At 37.3% G+C, this 23,579-nt stretch overlaps 1 pseudogene across 1 annotated transcript in view; it reads left to right on the top strand.

The window, feature by feature from the left end:
* The window catches only part of LOC308633198 (limb region 1 protein homolog), a 44,004-nt pseudogene that overhangs the window by 15,914 nt on the left and 4,511 nt on the right, over window positions 1-23,579 (top strand). The window contains exons 5-7 of the transcript XR_014024325.1: window positions 2,166-2,239; window positions 2,477-2,568; window positions 3,784-3,850. The product of XR_014024325.1 is annotated as a limb region 1 protein homolog (transcript). The remainder of the gene's footprint in view (window positions 1-2,165; window positions 2,240-2,476; window positions 2,569-3,783; window positions 3,851-23,579) is intronic.

Raw genomic sequence — 23,579 nt, 5'->3', positions numbered from 1 at the left:
CCTGATTTAAAAATCGATGATGTTATTTAATTGTATTGATGAACCTCTTTGAATATATTATTCATATGTACTATAGTTATCCTGATGTATTCATATTTGCTATTCTTTTTTTATATATTACTACAAAAGTTTGAATCCTTAAAGTGGCATTTAAATTTTGAAATTTTATTTTATTTTTCCCAAGTCACCAGCTTTTGCATTCCCCATAGCCAGATTCATGATATCACTGATCCCTCTCTGACCCAAATGACATATCCTTGTCTCTCATAGGAACAAGCCAGTGTCTGTCTTAATTCCTTCCCTTCGGTTTCAGAAAAAGATCCCCTGTTCTTTCAAAGACCGATTTCTTTAGCCATTTTCTTGATTCACTCAACCACCAGCCTGCTTGGGACCTTGTGCCATCTGCCACTGCCATCGCCATACTTAGTTGTGCAAACCTACCGACTTCCCAGGTGCCTCATTCTGCACAATAAACAAGATGGTACTCCTTCTCCATCTTAGCCTTGTCTTTGTATCTCTCAAACCATGGGTTGACCAGGAAGTCATTCCTGTATTGACTGCCCGTTGACTCTTTAATCCATTTTAATATGCCATCAAGACAAAGTAAGTCCCAAGCTCTGTGGCACATTTTTATACTACCCCCCTGAGTGGATATTAGAGAGTGACATGTACCTTTAAGGGCTTCCTGTATGATTGTACAGATAAATTAGTTCATCTTAATCCTGCTATAGCTTTCTCTTAAAATGGAGTATTCCAAAAATATTTTCCATTTTAGTCAACATGGATTTGCAGGGGAGTAAAGTGTCTTTTCCTCACCCAGCATACGGTTCATGAGAGGTCTCTATATCAAAAGAGATCAATGAGAGAAAAGTGAACATATTTATTTAACATAAGTTTTATGTGACACAGGAGCCTTCAGAAGTGAAGACTCAGAGAAACAGGGAACCCTGTGTCTTTATTCTGAGGTTTGAAGCAGATTGGTCAGTGGAGTGGTCGCCCTAAGAGGGTATGGTTTACTTGGTGTGTCCTTTGTCTTCAGAGAGGGGAATTCTCCTGGTATCTGGGGTTAGAGAAAACCTAGGGTCCTCCCTTTGTCCCTCCCCACAATAAGGGTCCCATGGTCTGCTTCAGAGAACTTTGAGAGGTCAGAGAGTGATCTTTGTAGGTCTTCTCAAATACCGAGGTGTCAGGTTTTGGGGTAGCATGTTCTAAATCCAATCATTTTCTATTGACATCATTCTTTTTGTCTTCAAAATATTGGCAAGAAATTGATAAATTCCTTTCCCTTTGTTTATATCTGAGATTTTCATAGCTACTCTTACATTTGTTGGCAAAATTGAGTGGATATATAATGTGTATGATAATATTTATTGGCTTATTTTTTATTAGTCTGACTACACATTCTTATCTCTGGTGGTGTTATATAAGCTGACTAGTAGAACAGTAATTCATATGCAGATCATTCCTTTAATATTTAGTTGTAAGATTTGAAAATATTGTTTGCAATTTACTAGGGAATTATATTTTGCCTGTCAGGGCTCATTAAATTAATATATTTTGTCTGGTTTGATTTTTTAAGTTCTAGGTTTTTAAATAGATGTGACATTTAGGGGAAAAATGATGCATTACTTTTTAACAATCTGTGTTAAGTTATATTTTTTGTAACTCTGAGTTTCTAAGAAAGATTTGGGGAAGGGAAATAGGATAGGCATCCACTTTCTTTCTAAGCTTAGCTTAACTCTTGACACAATTAATTTGTGTAATTCTGTATGTTGCCTTAGCCTTCAGATGAGTATATTTTCTATCCCTATTGTAACATTCTATTTGTAAAACATTTATCCCAAGAAAATTTAAGATCTATTTTCTCAAGTAGCAAATTGCTACACTTTTTAACAGTAAGTATAATATCATTTTGGCAAGTACATTAAATTACATTTGAGGTAAATCAGATTTTTTTTTGAGCTTGTTAAAGTTGTTAACATGGTAGCTGAATTTGTTGATGAATTCAGTCTGATGTCATGTTTCATTGGCCTTTGAAAGCCTACATGTTATTTCAAGGTATTAAACATTCTTAGTTTCAACTGTCTAATGTTTGTGAAACAACGATTTTAGGAAAACTAAATATAGTGGTGTCAGTGGATTCTGAATTTTTTTTTCTCTTCCAGGGGCCTGGAATAGGAAATGCCTCTCTCTCTACATTTGGTTTTGTGGGAGCTGCACTTGAAATCATTTTGATTTTGTATTCTTTCTTTAACTGAATTTTCTGTCTGTTAACAAGTTTTCTGTCTAGTTTCTGGGACAGTGGTAATTTACTAAGACACTTGTCTGGAAGAGAAAACAGGTCAGTCTTCCCCAAGCACTCAAAGTGGTGTTGTGTTTTGTTTTGTTTTTGCAGTGGGCCTTAAGACCTTTGGGAGGTTGCTGAGAACTCATGGAAACTCGCATTCTTCTGAAGTGTTTTCCTTGATTCTCACAGCTATCTTATGGTGTCTTCTGTTGTTGGTTTCTATAGTCTCTGATTTTTTTGGAAACTTTACACCCAGGAAGGATGACACAACTATGACAAAGGTAAGGTAAAGTCTGAGGCAACTGTGGCCCTCTTTTGCCTTACAAGACAAACGGATTGTTTTATTTAGTAATTGCTCCGAATGGTTCATCTGCTGTGATAGGTGTTGGTTTGCAAGCTAGGTAAACACAAGCAGGAAGATTTTCAGAATGCTGAGTGAGTGGGAAAAAGGATGAGCTCTGTTTGATTTGGATGGGGTCCATTCACTTGTAAATGCACAGAACTGCAGAGCTTGTTCACTGCTATAGAAGGGTCCTGAAAGGACTCTTTTGCCTATAAAGAAAACGTATTGCTAATGAGTAACTGATTGTACTAACTCTACTTCTGGGAGCTTGTCTGAAATCTGAAGAACTTAGTTGCTACAAGTAGTAGAGACAAAGTATCTCAAATTTGAATAATTAAAGTAAGTCAGAAGAGTTTTATTCAGAAACATTTTGTAGTCTGAGGTTAATTTGACTTTGTACAATATGTCATTGCCTTCATAATAAAGGCTGTTATCTTATATAGTGATTGAATCTCTGGAAAATGTTCCCACAGGCTGACAAAGAATGACTAATAAGAGTTGCTGGCTTACTTTTTTCTTCCATCGTATGTTTCTTATTTTTAACTTATTTAAAAAGGAGAAGATATATTACACACACACACACACACACACACTTACACACATATATAGTGTTACAGCTTCTTTAAAGTCAGTAGTTGAGGGTTTTTTAAAATCTAGTATCTAGTTTAAATGATCGTAAGTATTAATAAACATTTCGCTCCTCTTATTAAATGTGAACAAATAGCCTAGGACACCTTGAAAACGAGTGACTAAGTTCAGATGTTTAATAGCAGACACTTTTAAAATTAGATCTTAAAGAGAAGTAGATCTTATATAAGAGAACTTGAACAGTAGTCTGGTTTTAAAAATATAGTAAGAAGAATCAAATATATTTTTTTATATTTGACAAGCAAAGCTTTTTGAAATTGGCAATCATACCAATAATCTGAAGTATATTGTCTAAGTGAAAAGTGACATGAGTGTTCCATGACTGTGTGTGTGTGTGCCAGGTACTGTGAATATTTTATAGAATTCAGAGTTTTATTCTCGCAGTTCTGTCCTGAGCAGTCAGTGCTCAGAAGCTGGCTGAGTGCGGCAGTGACCCACAGGGTGGGTGGTGCACTGTCATCCTGCTGCCCCGTTGCCCAGTATTCTTTCTGATCTCTCCTCACAGATCATTGGTAATTGTGTATCAATCTTAGTCTTGAGCTCTGCTCTACCTGTGATGTCAAGAACTCTGGGTAAGTTTAAATGAGAAATGTTCATTTAAAACCTTTTTTCTTAAAGATACTGTTACTAAACCTTTTTAACTTTTATTTTTTCAACTCTTTTAAAAAGATTACCTTTAAAATATAATGTTTCTTCCTACATTGTTATACCTTTAGTTCTGTACTTGGCCATACCAAGACAAACACTTTCATCAAATAAAAACCATTAAAAAATATTTAAAGTGTTTCTTCTCCAAACAATAGACTCCCCCCTTCCCAGCCCCCACCACATTCACAACTTTTGAATCTTCCAGTGAGGAAACTGTCTTTAAAAAAACATTTTCATCTAGAAAATATTAAACTAATGTCTTTTTTTGAATGTAAAATTTAGTATGTAGTTTAAAAAAACTGGAAAATTGTAAACTCATTTTAAGCTGCTTTGTATTCATGAGAGTAGAGTTGAAAAATATGCATGATACAGTTTCTGGGAGCATATGCTTGTTCCAAGGACGTCCTTGGTCCTCAGTCTCTCTTTGCCTGTCAATCAGATCATTTCCTTAGTTTGTCATTATACAGAGGATTCTGATCATCTTTTAAAAGTAAAACAGATTTCTACTTTGTCACTGAAAGGTCATTTGACCTTCTATATAAAATATTAATTATAGAGGTTCAGTTCTTGCCTAGGTATTATTTCAAACAAAACTTTCTATTAGACCGTTTTGTATAATTTTCTAGATTCAGGTTTTAACTTAGGAAACTAATGATTATAGAAACATCAGTAACTTCAGCAACGCGCTCTGCAACAACTGTAGTGCCTCTGGGTTTCTTCTGCTTTAGCTGTCATGTTGCCTCCATTATTGATTCAAGGCTAACGGCCATCAGCAGTGCAGGCTGTGCATGAAAGTGGGGGCTTTGTAGTTATCTTCATAATTTTTATGAATACTTCATTTTTTTAATAGAAAGTGTAAAGTGGACATGTAAAGGGACCACTGGAAACCCATTTACTTAATCCATCAAATAATTTTGGTGATAATGACAGCCACCCTGCCATTTAAACATTTAGAAAGCTTATGTACTGTGCTCTGTTACTTAAGATTAGTTGCTCATTATTAATAGATACTGATTTTATGAAGAAAATTACAGACTGAATATAGTTTTAATACAAAGAAAAAAAAAGCAGGGCAAAATTCACTTTTTGAGGCCTGACAAATTAAAATCCTGAGTAGTTTTCCATAGAGATAAATAAAAAGGAGAAAAGAAAGATGGAACAATTAAGATGCAGCTAACAAATGCCAGGGCCCAGCTGTCCAAACAGGATTAATGGAGTGCATTAGGGTACAGTGAGTCATGTGGCGCTTTGCAAGGTGTCAGCCCGCTCGGCAGTGCAGGCTATGCCCAGTGGCACTGCACAGATGAAAAGGAGTAGATATGCTAAACAGATGCACAGAGGCTTTTCACAGTGTTAAAGCAAATTTCTAGACTAAAAGATAAAGCTTTATTTTAGTATTATGGGAAATGCAAACTAGAGAGTTACTTTGTAATTCCTCTATTAACTCTTTAGAATTGAGTCTTTGATTTTAAGAAGGTAAAATATAGAGAATTGTCATGAATATTATCCTAGTGTATAGCAGGATTTCAATTTACTAGCTGAAAAGCTTATAAGACTAGAATAGAGGACGTACTTAACAATCAAATTCCAAGCTGTGAAATTTTCCACTCTTTTCTCCTCGCCTCTCACAAGGAAATCTGACCTTACGTGGTCTCATTTGCTCCTGCAGGATCAGCCAGCAGTGTCTCATCACTTAGGTGACATAAGAGAGACAGTAACAAGGAGAATCATAATTTAACTGAATCGTGCATTTTCCCTCTTATTCCAATAATTTTCTAGTGAAGACTGTAATTTTAATTGGAAATTGAAAATACATCAAACCTAGTAAGATTAATTTGGCGATATTTTTGCTTCAAAAGTGAAAAATGTTCTGTGGGTGTTTTTCTCTTTTGAAAAAATTGCTGAATTCTATTATTGTTTTATTATAGGCATTATAAATTAAAGCTTTAAGTTCATAATGTGAAATAATACATCTATTAAAGAATTCCTTTTAACATTTAAAGCTTGTTAATATTTGAATGAAGAAAATTTTGTACTATTTAGATAAAGTCACCAATAAATTTAATAAGGATGTCACATGCCACAAAGAATTAAGTGGCAAGGAATGTTTTGACCAGGTTAAAAAGGAATGTTTTGACCAGGTACTTCAGTCAAACATAATGATAGTTTTATTGCCCATAGGAAGTACAAAGACTCTTCTTAAAATTTTGTGTTTGAACCCTTTAAAGCCCTTCTAAAGTTTTGAGCCATGCCAGTGTTCCAAAACATTATTTTGTTGAACATTTAGACTTTAGTTTTGAAGAATCCAAATTGGGTTTGTGGGGTCATTTGATATCTGTTACCTTTAGTAAAGGGTTTACTGTTTACTTTAATGAACTCTCCAAGTGGTAAGAGGAGATGGTTGCAAACGGGGTACAAACAGAACAGGATCAAATTGGTCATCTAGAGATGTCTCAACTTCTCTATAACTATTTCAAGTTTAGATGTTGCAGTGAATTCCTTAAGAATAGATTTCGTATGATTGCTGTCATGCTCTTCATTTTGCTTAATCAAGAAAACAATGAAAGGTTGACATCTTTTCATTGCTCTTCATTTTGAAATTTCTAATGATGGAGAAATTTTTCTCAAATGCAGATAACAGTATTTGAAATGCTTTCGCTAATTTTTGCTTCAGAAATATTTTATGTTTATTCTAGATGGTCTTTCTTGCATAAAATATGCAGAGTCCATAATACAGATTTTTTAAAAAAGTGTTTTTTGGCATTTTAATAAAAATATAATTTCAAATGAAGTTGAATTTATTTTTAGTATTTCTACATGTTTCTCATCCAGGTCCATGCAGTCTGTCACCCATAAAGGAGACACAGTGGGTTACTCTCTTATTCTCTGATGAAGGGCTCTTGTTAAAAAGTGGTCTTTTTTGGAGAAGGCTTTATATGAGTTTTTTTTAATATGTTACTAATATTTGCCCCCAGATATACCTCTTCATTTCTCTCTGTAAAATGGAAATAAATGATCCTTTTACAGATGCTTAGCAAGGGCAAATTATGATATTGATATAAAAGTAATTTCAAGACCCATATTGAAAGTTTCTCAGCAAAAAATATTGAATGACTTAGTTATATTTAGATATATTATAGAAAATAATGAGTGAGTGGAATTAATTAACTTTTGATTATTAATGTTTTTATAGCAAACTATAAGTTTGTATATATAGTTAGGATTTTTAAGAATAAAGAATTCTTAGAAGTATTTTGTTTACGGGGCTGAGTTGTAGTTCAGTGGTAGAGTGCTTGCACTGCGTTCAATTCCCAGCACCACATATAAAGAAGTAAATAAAAATAAAGGTCCATCAACAACTAAAAAAAAATTTAAAGAAATATTTTGTGTCAAATGTCTAAGGGGGCAACTAATGATAACTCCCTGGAAATTCATGTTCCCTGTGTCTCCTTATTGTGTTTTTGATACTACACTGATTTAGGGAGATGAAAAATGGTCTGAGAAAATGACACATTGTTCAGATGAATCTAGACTTAGCCATCTGTTGATACTCAGATACCTTAGTTTGCTATAAAATAAAATAAATTTTATATGAAAATAATCCCAGATCATTTAGCTAGAAGGAACCTGAAGAGGTAATTTTAAAAATGTTACAGTTAAAGTATTAGTTAAAACTAGACAGTTACAATGAGGGTTCAGGCTAGAATGGCTTCAGACCACCAGTTTGAATCCTAGTCCCTAGTTTCCAGAAACCATTTTGGTTTATAGCTTTTCAAATATTATCTTGTAAATGTGGGTGTGAGTGTGTTCTCTACAGGAAATTTTAACTCTCACCTGGATGTGACTTTGTTTCTAATTCTTTTATTAGCATTCTTGTTCCCTTTGATGGCTCTTGACTTTGTGTGCTGCCCAGTGGGAGTTAAAAGAAGAAAAGATTTTGAAATAATTTACTCTATCAGAACTCAGTCATCTGAAACTGAATTTCAAACCCAAACATATGACTATCTCTATGTGTAGGTTACTGGTGACCTCCTAATTGTCTACTCTTGTGGATTCTGATTTTATCTTAATTAATCTGGCATTTGCTGTTTGTAACCTTGGCCCTCCCCCACCACTTCTTTATTTCTGAGCACCAAGGCCTTCTTTTCTCCTTCTCCTCTAGCTTTGCTGCTGTGCACCTACTACAACACATCACTTGTTCCCACTTCCAAACCTTCAACTTACCACCCACCCCTAAGCTAGGCAGAGGAGCCCAGCTCTGCTCCAAGCAGGGTTCCACTGCCATCCCATACTGGTCCTTTCTAAATCAGAGCCTGTTGTACTTGTCTCTGAATTCAGTCTTTGGAACACTTCTATCCAAAAGGCCAAATCAGAACCTTAAGAGTTTTGGCAGGCTCCTCTGCCATCTTGCAGTGATATTCAGTAGCAGTACTAGGTTTCATCTTCCTCCCCATGTTTCTCTTGGAAAAGTGAAGAGTTTGATAGTGTTGAAAGCAGAGAGCTGTATGTGACTTTCTCTTAATAGTTCATCCTTGAAAGGAGTGTCGTGGATTCTAAGCAGGTGTCCTCCCTCCCTCCCTCCCTCCCTCCCTCCTTCCTCCCTCCTTCCTTCCTTTCTTTCCTTTTTCTTTTTTTTTTTCTTTTGAGAAGGGTGGAGTAAGAAGACACTAAGCCAAACCAGAAGAACTAAGAAAGTATTTAGTTTTGCAATTTAATTTCTCCCACAGTGAGAAAGTGTGATTGGGAGGTGTCGCAGAGGCCCTTTCTGGAGAGTTTCTCCAGGAGGATAGACAGCTGCCTTCCACGTTGCAAGGCTAAGGCATTCACTTGTTTGCAAATTAGTTCTTTCTTGGACTCTGACTCGAGTTTTCCTTGGTTGGCTCTGGCTTGTCTTCAAGTTCACCTGACTGCTAAATTGAACCACCTTCTCAGGTGAACAGAGCACCCTGGCAGCGTGTAGTCATCATGAAGGTTGTTCTGAGGACTACAGATGCATTTTCCATTCCCAGGCTTTGGCTGGAGGGCTCTTGTGGCCTTCTCCCCTGACCTTTCTGTACCTGTCCAGTCTTCTGCACTCTCTGAGGCCAGTCAAATCCTGTATTGTGTGGGAAGGTGGCTTAAACTCTTGTATTTTAAACCTTGTGTCATGCCTCCTGAGTTTCTCAAGAATCTTTACATTACTTCAAGGACAAGGCCCTGTTTCTTGCATCTTTTTATCTTTCACAGCATTGGTCAGTAAGCATTTGTGATGTGAGTGCTGCTGCTTGTTGAGGTGGGCTGTGTTCTCAGAGTAGATGAACCAAGACATTCCAGTTGTCCTGATTCTATCCTGCTTCTTTTATTCTCCCAGAAGCAATTTAAAAAAATTTTTAAATTTGTTCTTTGTTAGTTATACATGACAGTAGAATATATTTTGACATATATATATATATATATATATATATAGAGAGAGAGAGAGAGAGAGAGAGAGAGAGAGAGAGAGAGAGTATAACTTCCCATTTTTGTGGTGGTACATGATAGGAACATAGGAAAGTAATGTCCAATTCATTGTACTGTTTTTCCTGTTCCCATACCCCCTTACTTCCTTCACTCTGCCCTGTTTAATCTGGTAAATCACATCCTCCCTCCACCCTGGCCTATTGTGAGTCAGCATCCACATATCAGAGAGAACATTTGGCCTTTGGTTGTTTTTTGGGGATTGGCTTATTTCGCTTAGCATGACAGTCTCCAGTTCAATCCATTTACCGGCAAATGCCATAATTTCTTTCTTCTTTATGGCTGAGTAATAGTCCATTGTGTATTTGTACCACAAGCACTTAGGTTAATTCCATAGCTTACCTATTGTGACTTGAGATGCTATAAACATGGATGTGGTTGTGTCACTGTAGTATGCTGATTTTAACTGCTTGTCTTTATTTCCATGTTCTAAACTGGTTTGACTAAGATTTTATTATTTTAAAAAGCCCTTATAACAATAGCCAAATGTGGAGGTAGCTAAAGTGTCCATCATCAGCTGAGTGGATAATCATGGCCTACCCATACAATGAAATGTTACTCAGCCCTAAGAAGGAATAATTTCTAAGTGAAGCAAGCTAGTCATCACAAGGACAAAGGCTGTGGGATTCCACTTACAAGAGGCACCTGACTCATCTCGTGCACAGAGAAAGGAGGATGGTAGTTTCCAGGTGCTGGAGGGAGAAGAGAGGAGTCGTCATTTATGGGTTCAGAGTTTCAGACTTGCCAGTTCTGGCAGTGGATGATGATGAGGTTGTACAAAAATGTAAATACCATTAATACCACTGAACTGTGCATGAACAGTGGTTAATCTGCTAAACCTTGTGTTATGTATCTTTTACCACAATTAAAAACAACAAGATGGGATGACTTACTGATTGATACATGGTACAGTATGGATGAGCCTTGAAAACATTATGCTGAATGAAGTAAGCCTGACACAAAAGGCCACACAGGGTATGATTTTGTTTAGATGAAAAGTCCTGCATAGGAGAATTCACGGAGACAGAAAGCACATGCGTGGTTCAAGAGGCAGGTGTTGATGGGTGCAGGGTTTCACTCAGAGTGATGCATGGGTGCTGGGGCTGGGCAGAGGTGGTGGTGGTCCAACATGTGAGTGTCCAGTGCCCTTGGATTATTTATTTAAAATGGTTAATTCTGTGCTATGTGAATTACACCTCAGTAAATTATTTAGAAGGAAAGAGTGTTACGTAGTAAATACTGGTTTTCTTCACTGTTCCCTGGCCACACACGACATACATAAATCCCAAGGCCTTAACTACTTCTAACTGTGTAAGACACTTTCTCTCATTCATCTTCCAGTCCTGCACACAGTGGACAAAGGGAGCAGGCAGGAAGAACACCGTAGGTGGCTTTTGCAGTGCAGGCAGAGTCCTATCCCGGAGGGCCTCCTCTGTCCCTTCTCTGTTCCATCTACTCATGGTTAAAAGGCTAGCCCATCCCTGCCACACCCACCCCATACACAGTGAAAGCATGGCCCTGTGGTCCCCTGCTCCAAATGCTGCAAGGGTTTTTGCCATTCAGACAACACCCAGCCTCCTTAAGGGGCACCTGTGCCCTTTTATACCTAGCCCTGCCTGCATCTCCTGCCATTCCGGAGACATTCTGAGCTGTTTCTAATAAAGGCATGCTCCTCATTGTGTTGGGCATAAAGTGTGGCTGCTGTGTTTACTCTGCCCTTGAACACACTGCTTCCTCTACCCTGAGTGTTTTTCCCCTGTCGCCAGGTGGGGCCTGCCTTGCCCAGAACCTGACATGGTGCTCAAGATGGCTCATCAGCTCAGTGGGCAGTCTCCAGGAGCCTTCCCTCTCTGCTCTCAGAACACAGTCAGACCTGCTGTGTCACACTGCATCCTGATCTCTCAGTTTCTTCTCCTGACCCAGTAGCCCAGAGGAAAGGAGCCTGCCCCACCCCATCATGCTGTGTGCACAGAGGGGTCCTGTGCTTCCTGCTCACTTTCAGATGCGCTGGGAACGCTAAGTGTCCTGAGATCATCTCTTCCTGAGAAGACAGTTCTAGGAGGGGAATCACTGCCTTACATGCTTACTTTGAAACTCCTACAGAATCTGTATAGTGTTAAGAATATGGTAGGAAATTAAAAAAAATCATGTCATGTATCATGACACAAATACAGAAATATAGTTTCTCATTATCATTTCAAGGGCTGAGCCATATACTGACATATCCATGCAGGATATTGATTATATAGTCTGAAGTTTAATAAATACATTTAAACAGTTTTATTGAGATATCATTAGCATACAATTAACCCACATATTTAAAGTACAGCTTGATAAGCTTTGATTGATGTGTGCAGTCAAGATCAACAACATGCCCATCACCTTAAATGTTTTCTTTTGGCCCCATGTATTTTTCCGTCATCCTACTCCCCAGCACTACTGCCAGGCAACCAAAGACCTGCCTCCCCCCCCCCACCAGAGCAGTTTTAGGTTCACAGTCTAGTTGAGGGGAAGGTACAGAGATTTCCCACATACCCCTTATCACTGTCCCCCACCAGAGAAGTCTGTCTGTCTGTTATAATTGCAGTACTGCGTGGGCCCCTCTATGTCACCCAGAGTCCATAGTTTATACAAGTGTTCACACTTGGTGGTGTGCATCCTGTGGGTTTGGGCACAGGCATAATGATGTGTATCCACCGTTGCCTGGAAGTCTTCTGTGCACCTCCTGCTCACCCCAGCCCCCAAGCCCCTGGCAACCACCCATCTTTTTATTGTTTCTATAGTTTTGACTTTTCCAAAATGTCACATAGATGGAATCATGGTGTATATAGTGTTTCAGAGTGGCTGCTTTCAAATAGCAGTGGCATTTACCGTCCCTCCAGGTCTGTTTTCTTTCTTTAATTTTTTTAAGTTGTAGATAGACACAATACCTTTATTTATTTGTTTATTTGTATGTGGTTCTGGGGATTGAACCCAGTGCCTCACGCATGCTAGGCAAGTGCTCTAGCACTGAGACACAGCCCCCAGCCCCCTCCATGTCTTTTTGTGGCTTAATAGCATATTTCTTTTTGTTGATGAATATATCCTGGGATTGTTGGGATCTATGAAACACGTTGGAAAGGATTAACATTATTACAATATTCTTCCAACTTCTGAACACAATACACTTAGTTTCCCCTGATGTTTTGTAGCTTTTGTTGTTGTTCAGATTTCATTTACAAAAATGATATTCTAAAAATATTCTGTTCTCAATACTTCACTACCAACAATGTAAATTCAGATGATTTTAATGTGTTGATCTTTTTTATTTTGTAACCTTGGTAAACTCACTAGTTTTAGTAGCTGTCTTATGAACATCATCAGATTTTTCTTCTTAGATGGTTTGACATCTTAGATGGGTCCTTTCTGGTAGAATATTTTATTTATTTTGTTCCCTTTGTATTTGGTGCCTCCAGGACAGCATGAGTGAAGGAGGGGAGCAGACTTCTTGCCTTGCTCTTCCTCTTTCTAGGAGAAGCATCTGTCCTTCACTATCAACTGTGAGTAGCTGTAGCCTTTGTGGTGTTCTTTCTCATTTATTTATTTTTTGTAGTTACATATACCAGCCAGGTTGAGGATATTCCTTCTTTTTCCTGCTTTTTTGGAGTTTGCTTTTTGTTTTTTAAACCAGGGATGAAGTTGTTGTTGTTGTTGTTTTTAATCAAGGATGGATGTTGGATTTTTTAAAAATGTTTTTTGTGCATCTTTTGAGATAATATGACTTTGCTTTTTAGTCTACAGATATGCTAAATTATGTTGAGTAGTTCTCAAGTGTTTGTTAAAACCACCCACTTCCTGGGGTAGGATCCTTGAAGTTTTTTCCTTGTTTATATTGGATGTGTTTTCCTTGTTTGTATTGTTGGATCTGCTTCACTGTTTATGACTATATTGGTCTGTAGTTGTCCTTGTTAGTATCTAATATGGTTTAGATTAGGTGTACTCCAAAAACTCATGTGTGAGACAATCAAGAAAGTTCAGAGGTGAAATGACTGGGTTACGAAAGCATCAATCTAATCAGGGCCTTAATCCCCTGATAGGGGTTCAGGTGGTGGTAGAAGTAGACAGGTAGGGTGTGGCTGGAGGAGGGGTCACTGGGGTGTGCATTTGAGGTTTATGTTTTATCGGTGGTGAGAGGAGCCTCTCTCTGCTTCCTGATCATCATCAGGTACTGAGCTGCTTTTCTCCACCACATTCTTCTGCCTTGATGCTCTTCCTCACCACTGCCAGAGCCGTGGAGCTGGCTGTGGACAGAGACCTCTGAAACTGGGAAGCTCCAAATAAACTTTTCCTCCTCTATTTGTTCTTGTCATGTCTTGTGGTCACAGTGGTGAAAAGGCTGACTAAAACACTGTCTTTTACTCTGGTTTTGATGTACATATAAAGAATGCTCTCCTCATTCAGAATATTCTGAAATATACCCTCTTCTTCAGTTATCTGGATAAGCTTTTGTAGAATCAGTTTTTTTCCCCTTTAGTTCTAATATAGTTCCTCACTGAAACCATCTAGGTCTGGAATTTATTGTTTTGGGAAGGTTTTAGTAACAAATTCTTTTATAAATAGAAGGCTACTGTTTTACCTATTTCTTCTCCAGCAAGCTTTGTTAATGTCGTTTAAGCAATTTGCTTTTTTTATCCAACTTGTTTATTGACAAGAGTTCTCTTACTTTCAGTGGAAGTAGATTTTGCAGTGAAATAATCTTTTGAAGCAGATTGGGTAATTGATATATTTTTTTCCTGAATAGTATGACTGCAAATTTACGAAATTTTATTGATCCTCTCAAGGACCAGCTTTTGGTTTCATTTATTTTCTCTGTTCTTTTTCTATTGTCTAGCTCGCTGATTTGGCCCTTATCTTTATTATTATTTTTTTCTTTCTACTTACTTTGGAGTTTATTTTCTCTGATTTTCCTGTTGCCTTGAAATAAAAAGATGGGTTCATTGATCTGAGGTCTTTTTCCATTTCTGATATTGTCACTTAACACTAAAAATTTCCTTTTAAGTTCTGTTTTGGCTGCCTCCTCCCAGTTTTTATAGTAAGTATTTTGCTTCTCATTCAGTTCAAAATACTTTCTGATTTAATCTCTTTATTTCATCTTTGACCCATGAGTTATTTAGGAGTATGTTATTCAGTTTCCACATATTTGGGGGGATTTTCCAAAGATTTGTTACTGATTTTTAATTTGTTTTTTATTGATTTCATTATGGTGAAGAAGTGTATTTTATATGAATTGGATCATATTGAATTTATTGAGACTTGCTTTATGACCCAGAATAAGGTCTGTCTTTAGTGTACAGTTGAAAAGATGGTATATTTTGCTATGGGTAGATGGTGTGTCCTATAGTAAAAGGTGAATTCAGTTGGCAGTGTTACTTGTACCCTCTATACTGTTCTATACTGTTCACTGTTTTATCAGTTATTGAGAGGAGAGTTTTGAAATTCTGACTCTATTGTGGATCTGTTTATTTCTCCTGACAATTCTGTCAGTTCTTACTTCATGAACTTTGAACCTCTGGTATCAGATGCATAAATATTTAGGGTTGTTCTGCCCCCTTGATGAACTCACTCTTTCATAATTATGACAGTGCTAATGATTTTCCTTATCCTTAGTAATATTCTTTGAAATTTTCTTTGTGTTATATTAATGTAGCTATTTCAGCTCTTCAGTTAGTATATATTTTTTTTATTCTTAAACTTTTAACCTGTTTGTGTCTTTATATTTAAATAGTTGGTATTTTATAAACATACAGTTGGATCTTGTTTTCTAGCTGGCCTATCAGTCTTTGTGTCTGAGTTTGGACACTTGAGCCATTCACTCTGAATGTGGCCATGGACATGACTGGGTCTTAAATCAGCTCTCATGGTGCTTGTCCCGTCTTTCCTTTGTTCCTCTTTTCCTCTTTATCTGCATTCATCGAAATAAATTGCATTTGAAAGAGATGGTTCTGCTTTACCTCCTTTGTTGACCTATTTGCTATAACTCTTTGTTGTGTTATTTGACTGGTTACTGCAGGGTTTGTAGTATTAGTAAGAAATTTATATATAATTTATCACCGTCTGTCAAGTAAAGTGCCATGTAACATAAGAACCTTCCAACAATCTTCTTTCATTTCTTCTCTGCTAATCTTGTGCTATTATTTATTAAAATCAGATTTATTGTAGTATCATTGACATATTCAAATTTTATATATTTAAGATGCTCAGTTTTACATTGTGATATATATATATGTGTTCTGAAATGATCATCGTGATGAAGCTAATTAGTGTCATTACTTCTGTGTAGTTACCAGTGTGTGTATGGTGAAAGAATTTAAGATTTATCCTTTTAGCAGATTATAAATATACAAAATAGTTTGTTAATTATTGTCACCACAAAGTACATCAGATTATGAAAAACTTAACTCATATTACTGAAACTTTGTACCCACTACCTAATGTCACCCATCTCCCCCAATCCCTGGCAGCCACCATTCTACTTTCTGTATAAATTTGACGAGTTTACATTCTACTTATAAGTGAGATCAATGCAGTATTTGTCTTTCTATGTCTGGTCTGTTTCACTTAGCATAATTTCTTTATCCATGTGGTCATAACTGGCAAATTTCCTTTACTTTTAGGACTGAATAATATTCTAGAGTGTGTATATATGTGTACATCTATGTGATTTGTACATGTGTGCATTTTCTCTATCCATTCTTCTATTGAAGGACACTTTGATTGTTTCAGTTTCTTGACATTGTGAATAATGTTTCAGTGTACGGGAAATGTGGGTATCTTTTTGTGTGATCTGGTTTCAATTGCTTTGGATATACACCCCAAAGTGAGATTGCTGGATCATGTGGTAGCCCTGCTTTTAATTTTAAAGAATCTTCGTGCTGTCTGATTCAAATGTATGATATATCAAGGTCATTGTACTGTCATGTGTAACTAATTAAAACAAATTTTAAAAAATCATGAAAAAAAACCCTTCATACTGTTTTTCATGGTTGATTATACCAGTTTACATGCTCATAGCAATGTACGAGTGTCCCCTTTTTTAGTGTCCTTGCCAACTCTTACTCTTCTCTTTTTTATAATAGTCATTCTAACAGATGTGAGGTGTTAGCTCATCATGGTTTGGATATACAATCCCTAATCATTAGAGATGTTGAGCACCTTTGTATATATTTATATTTGCTGGCCATTTGTATATCTTCTTTTGAGAAGTGTTTATTTAGGTCCTTTACCTATTTAAAGTCAGGTTATTTATATTTTTGGCATTGAGTTGTAATGGTTTTTAAATATGTATTTTGGATATTAATCCCAAATCAGATATATGGTGTGCAGATATTTTCCCCAGTCCGTTGGTTGTCTTTTCATTTTGTTAATTGTATCTTTGCTGTGCAGAACCTTCTTGACTCTTTTTGCTTTTATTGCCTAGCCTTTTGTGTCATAACCCCCAAGACTGTTGCCAGGGTCAGTGTAAAGAAGGTCATAAGAATGTTTTCTTCTAAGAGGTTTTTATGGTCATGTTTAAGCCTTTAGTGTATGAGTTGATTGTGTGTGTGTGTGTGTGTGTGTGTGTGCGCGCGTGCGCGCAATGTGAGACAGGGACCTGACTGCATTCTTCTGCATCGAAGATGTCCACTTCTCCATCTTCATAGTTGAAAAGACTGTCCTTTCCCCCCTGTGTGTTCCTGGTGCCCTTGGTGTTCTTGTGCTCAGCTCATGATAATGCATAGATTTATTTCTGGGTTCTCGCTTCTGTTCTAGTTGTCTCTGTGTCTTTTTTGTCAGTATCAAACTGTAGCTTTACAATATATTTTGAAGTCAGGAAGTGTGGTGCCTGCAGTTTTGTTCCTGCTCATGATTGCTTTGGCTTTTGTGGGCCTTCTGGAGTTCCAGAGGAATTTTAGGGTTGTTTCCCTATTTCTGTAAAAAGATTCTATTGGGAATGTGATATAGGTTTCATTGAATCTGTGGATTTCTTTAAGTAGTATGGATACTTTAACAATATTAAGTCTTCCCATCTACAAACATAGGATGTTTTCCCATATATTTCTATCTTTTAAAATTCCCTTCATTGTAAATTAATTTTCAGTGCACAATTTTTTTACTTCTTTGATCCAAGTCAGTTCCTAAGTATTTTATCCTTTTTGTTAATCCTATTTCTAATTTAAAGGATTGTTTTTGGATAGTTTGTAACTAGTGTATAAAAATGTCACTGATTTTTGTATGTTGATTTTGTATCCTGCAAGTTTACAGAATTTATTAGTTCTAAGAATGTGTGTGTTTGCTCGTGAGCACACATGTGTGCATGTCCTGTAGGGTTTTCTGCGTATATGATTATTTTATCTGCAAACAGAGACAGTTTTACTTCTCTTCCAATCCGGATTTCTTTTCTCTCTCTGTCTAGTTTCACAGCTCCAGCTAGGACTTCCAGTATTGTGGTTGGTAATAGTGACTAGAGGGGGCATCTTGACCTTCCTCCAGGTCTTAGAAGCTTTGAGTTTTTCCCCACTGATTATGATGTTAGCCATGAGTTTTTCATATGTTGCCTTTAAAATGTTGGGGTAAATTTCTTCTTACTATTTTGTTGAGAGAATATATAAACCATGAAAGGGTGCTGTATTTGTTAGACACTTTTTCTCCATTTGCTGAGATGATCAGGTGTTTTTTTTTTTTCCTTTGATTCTGTTAGGAAATCACATTGGTTGATTTTCATATGTTGAACCTTCCTTATTACCCACAAGTACCACTTGTTTTGACATATAATCATTTTAATATTGCTGTTGAATTGTTTGCCAAAATGTATTCATCATGGATATTGATTGGCCTGTACTTTTCTGTGTCGTCTTTGTCTAGCTCTGAAATCAGGGTAATACTGGCCTCATAAAATAGTGAGAGTGTTTCCTTCTTCTGTGTTTTGGAAGAGTTTAAGAAGGGTTTGCACTAGGCATGATTGTGCATGCCCATAATTCTATCTACTTGGGAGGCTGAGGCAGGAGGATTGCAAGTTTAAGGTTAGTCTCAGCAACTTAGTGAGCCCCTCAGCAACTTAGTGAGACCTTGTCTAAAAATTTAAGAAAGGACTGGAGTGGGGGGTTGGGGCTGTGGCTCAGTGGTAGCACACTTGCCTGGCATGTGTGAGGAACTGGGTTTGATTCTCAGTACTGCATATAAATAAATAAATAAATAAATAAATAAATAAATAAATAAATAAAATAAAGTACTATCAACAACTAAAAAAATGTTTTAAAAAGTGGGGAGGCTGGGGATGTAGCTTGGTGGTAACCCAGGGGTGCTTTATTGCTGAGTTGCGTTCCTGGCCCTTTTTATTTTTTGCGACAGGGTCTCAGTAAGTTGCTTAGGGCCTCACTAAGTTCCTGAGGCTGGCCTCGAACTTGTGAGCCTTCTGTGTCAGCCTGCTGAATTACTGATGAGCTTTTCTTTATTGGTAGGTTTTTGATTACTGATTGGCTACTTGGGCATTTTGTTTCTTCTTGATTCAGTCTTGGTAGTTTGTATGTCTTTAAGAATTTATCCGTTTCTTCCAGGTTATCTTATTTGTTGGTGTATAATTGTTCATATTAGTCCCTTAGGATCTTTTTCTTTTCTCTGTTATCTGTTACAATGATCCTACTTGCATTTCTTATTTTAGTTATTTGAGTCTTCTCCCTTTTTTTCTTGACATTACCAAGGGTTTGTCAATTCTTTTCAAAAAAATCAACATTTTATTGAATTTTTTTTTGGTACTGAGCATTAAATCCAGGGGCCTTTTACCACTGAGCTACATCTTCAGTCTCCCTTATTTCAAATTATTTTTTATTTCAGACAGGGTCTCATTTGATTGCTGAGACTTGTCTCAAACTTGAGATCCTCCTGCCTCAGCCTACCAAGTTGCTGGGATTATAGGTGTACACCACTGCACCCAGCTGATTTTTTAAAAATGCTTTTCAAAATTTTCATGTATTTCTTCTCTAACCAACATATTTTTCCTTCTTTATGCTAACTTTGGTTTTTTCCCCCTTCTTTTCTAATTTCTCTAGTTTTAAAGTTAGTTTGTTTAATTGAGTCCTTCTTTTTAAACATGGACATTTATCACTATGTACATCCCTCTTTTCCCTTGCTGAAGCCCTTAAGTTTTGTTAAGTTGTATTTTAATTTTTGTTTATCTCAAGGTGTTTTTCAGATGAACACACAGATATGTATTTACAATCTTGTTGATTTGGCCCTTTGATAATTATATATGACCTTTGTCTCTTTTGACAATTTTTGACTTCAAGTCTATTCTGTCTGATATAAGCATGGTCACCCTTATTCTGTATTGGAATATTTTTTCCATCCCTTCATTTGATACTATGTATAGCTTCATATATAACATGAGTCTTATAAACAGTGTGTTGCTAGACCTTGTTTTTTTAAAAATATTTTTTTAGTTATCAGTGAACCTTTATTTTGTGTTTGTATGCTGTGCTAAAAACTGAACCCAGTGTCTCACACATGCTAGGCAAGCGCACTACCACTGAGCTAAAATCCCAGCCCCATGGACCTTCCTTGTTTTTTATTTATTTGTTTTTTCTCATCCAGTCATCCTCTCTGTCTTGTCTTCTCCCCAATATCAAACTCAGAGCCTCATGCATGCTCGGTAAGTGCCCTACCAGCGAACTACATTCTTAGCCCTCTATGCCTTTTGATTGGAGAGTTTAAGCATTTACATGTAAAGTAGTGATAGATAGGTAAGGACTTACTGTTATCACTTGGTTGTTTTCTGTTTCATAGTTTTTAAAGAATTTATCCAGAATTTTTTGGATGCATTATAATTATACACAGTGAACTTGATGTTATATATTTGTATATGCACATGATGTGACAATACAGTTTGGTTAGTATCAATCCCTAGTGACTTCCTTTCCTTGATTCTGCTAGCCTGCTTCTTCTCTTCTACTTGTCGTCTTTCTATTTTCCTTTCTTTTTTCTTTTTTTCTCTTTAGCTTCCACATATGATAAAAAATATATAACCATTAACTTTCTGAGTTTGACTTATTTCATTTAATGTAACACTTTTAAGTTCCATCCATTTTCCTGATATGACACAATTTCATTCATCTTTATAGCTGAATAAGCTGTGCAACTCCTAGAAGAAAATGTGGGGTCAACATATAGATGCATATGACTTCCTGACCTTTAGGGGCCCTCAGGAGGAAGTCATTGCAATGTTAATAAGTGGGATGGCATCAAGTTGAAAAGCTTCTGAACAGTAAATGAAGCAATTGAGAATGTGAAGAGAGGATCTACAGAATGGGAGAAAATTTTTGCTAGCTACACTTTTGACAGAATATTAATATTTAATATACAAAGACCTCAAAAAACTTAACACCTAGAAAACCTGGTAACCCAATTAATGAATTGGCAAATGATCTAAACAGACACTTCTCAAAAAGGAGAAATGTAAATGGCCAACAAATACTGTTCAGCATCTTTAGCAGTTAAGGAAGTTCAAGTCAAGACTACACTGAGATTTCATCTTAGATTGGCCATCCTCAAGATACAAGCAATAGGCTGAGGTACAGTGGCCCACGCCTGTAATCCCAGTGGCTTGGGAGGCTGAGGCAGGAGGATTGCAAGTTCAAAGCCAACCTCAGCAAACTCTAAGTAACTCAGTGAGACCCTGTCTCTAAATAAAAAACATACAAATAGGGCTGAGGATGTGACTTAGTGGTTGAGCGCCCCTGAGTTCAATCCTTGGTATCCCCTTCTCCTTTTGTTCTTATATTATTTTCCCGATTTCATTAAACTGTTTATGTGTGTTCTTGGGTAGCTCATGAATTTCTTTTAGAGTACTGTTTTGGATTCTTTGTTAGGTAGGCAATGTGTGGATGTGGATTTTTTTTAAATTTATTTTTTTACTGGAAGTTCATTGTATTCCTGATTTCCCATTTTCTTGTATCCTTGTGTTGACATCTGGGCAGTTGAGGCAATAATCAACTTCTAGACTTCACGGATGGTCTTGAGTAAGGAAAGCTCCCAGCTGTGGGGGACACGGGGTCACTACCTAGGCAATGTGTGGGAGTGTGCTGTTGCACGAGGCGCAGGCATAATGGCATGCATATGTCAAGTGTGGGATTTGCAGGGGCTTTGGCTCTAGGGGATGGGGTCAGTGGTGTGGTGGCTCAGGCAGTTGTGGGGTTTCAGTGGTGAAGTCTGTGTGGATATTGGTTATGGCTGCCAGGGCTGTTGATGTCCTCCAGGTGCCCCTGGGTCCAGCAGCAAGTATGCATGGGTAGGCAGGGGCTGGGCCAGTTGTCAGTGGGGGCACACACAGCATTCAAGGCCAGTGTTTGGGGCTGAAGCTGGCCTCTGGCAAACAAAACACTGGGCTCTAGGAGAGCCGTGTGAGGCTCGTATACCGGCTGTTCTAGGTCTTATGACCAGAGCACCTGGAGCAGCAGTTGTTGGAGCAGCAGTTCTGGACTCAGTATGATGGTGATGGCTTAGGGCAGCTCCATCTACAGAGGCAAAAATCTTGAGACTCTCAGTGCCAGAAGCTGCAGGATGTAAGCCGTGGTTGCACCAGCTGTCAGTTTCTTTAGTGGCAGAATCTGTTGGGGGCTTCTGGTGACCATGGTGGCACATGCCACTTGATGGGGATCAGTGGCTTCTGCACAGCTGTGTTGGACTGCCAGTGATCTGTGTGTGTGACAGTGCAGCTGGGGAGGCCATTGGCTTGTCCTGTTCTTCTGGTGCTAAGGTGCAATAAAGTGAAACTTCTTCCTGCACTTCTCTGTTTGCTTGGCTCTTTGCCTCACCCTGAGGTTGTTCCTCCATGGCTGCGCCCGGCTCTTCCAGAGCTGGTCTCCTTTGTGGGTCTCTGTCTGGTTGTGTTTTTATAGGTGGGCAAGGTGCAGTCTTCCACTATACCATGCTTCTGATGTCATTCTCGAGCTGTTGTCATCAGACATTTTACTTTTACACATGCTGTAAACCTCACAATATGTGGTCTTTGCTTTTGCTTTAAATGATGATTTGTTTTTTCCTTTAGTGCTGGTGTTCAAATCTAGGACCTTATGCATGCTAGGCAAGCACTCTTCCACTGAACTACATCTACCCCGTCCTAAAACAATGACCTTTTAAAAAAGTTTAACAGTGTTTAAAGAAGTTTTTTAAAATATATTTATCCACATGGTGATCATTTCTGCTGCTTTTCAGGTCTTTCTGTAGAGTCAGATTTCCTTCTGAGGTTGCTTTTCTTCTACCTCAAATACTTTTTTTAACATTCTTTGCAGTGTAAGTCTCTGGGTAATGAATATTCAGCTGTTTGTAAGTGAAAGTTCTTTATTTTGCCTTGTGTTTCAAGGTATTTTTGCTGAATATGAAATTTTATGTTACTTTTTTTCTCTCAGTACTAAAAACAATTACTTCATTGTCTTTGCATTATCTTTAACAACAAATACTTTGCAACCAGAATTTTTGCTCTTTTTTACGTGAGTTCTTTTGGCAGCTTTATTTATTTATTTTTTTATTCTTTTAAACAGATTGGTTGCTATGTGCTTTGGTGTAATTTTCCTTGGACTTCTTTTCTTTGAGTTCATTGTGCTTTTTGATCTGTTGGTGTGCAGTATTCATTAAATTTGGAAGATTTTCATTTATTATTACTTCAAATAATTTTTCTTCTCTTCCCTGTCTTTCAGGGACTCTGATCACAGGCACATCAGTCATCAGGAGTGAAATAACAAACAGTTCTCTGATGCTCTGTTCACTATTTGGTCTTCTTTTGCTCTTGAGTTTCTATTACTTTATCTTCAAATTTGCTAATTTCTTTTTCTGCATTGTCTAATCTGCCATTAATCCCATCTGCTACTATACTTTTCATATTTTCCATTGTAATTGTCCTTTGAAGAAGGTAAATTTGAGACTATTTTATATCTTTCATATCTCTACTTGTAGAGTCAATCATTTTTTTCCTAGCTTTTGAAATTAAAGGACTGTTAAGGTTATCTTATCAACTGTGCCATTTCTAGGCTGGGAGTTCCCTCACATGCCTGCAGTCCTGGGCTCCTGTGTGCAGCTCTCTGGACACAGAGCCATCTGCATGCTCTAAGCTATGTCTCTTCATCTCGGGGAGGTGGCTGAGCCTGACTC

This window comes from Spermophilus citellus, assembly GCF_964194105.1.
Source record: "Spermophilus citellus genome assembly, chromosome: 14".
Classification (NCBI taxonomy): Eukaryota; Metazoa; Chordata; class Mammalia; order Rodentia; family Sciuridae; genus Spermophilus; species Spermophilus citellus.
The sequence above is the reverse complement of the archived record's forward strand: the minus strand, read 5'-3'. Positions and strand labels throughout refer to the sequence as shown.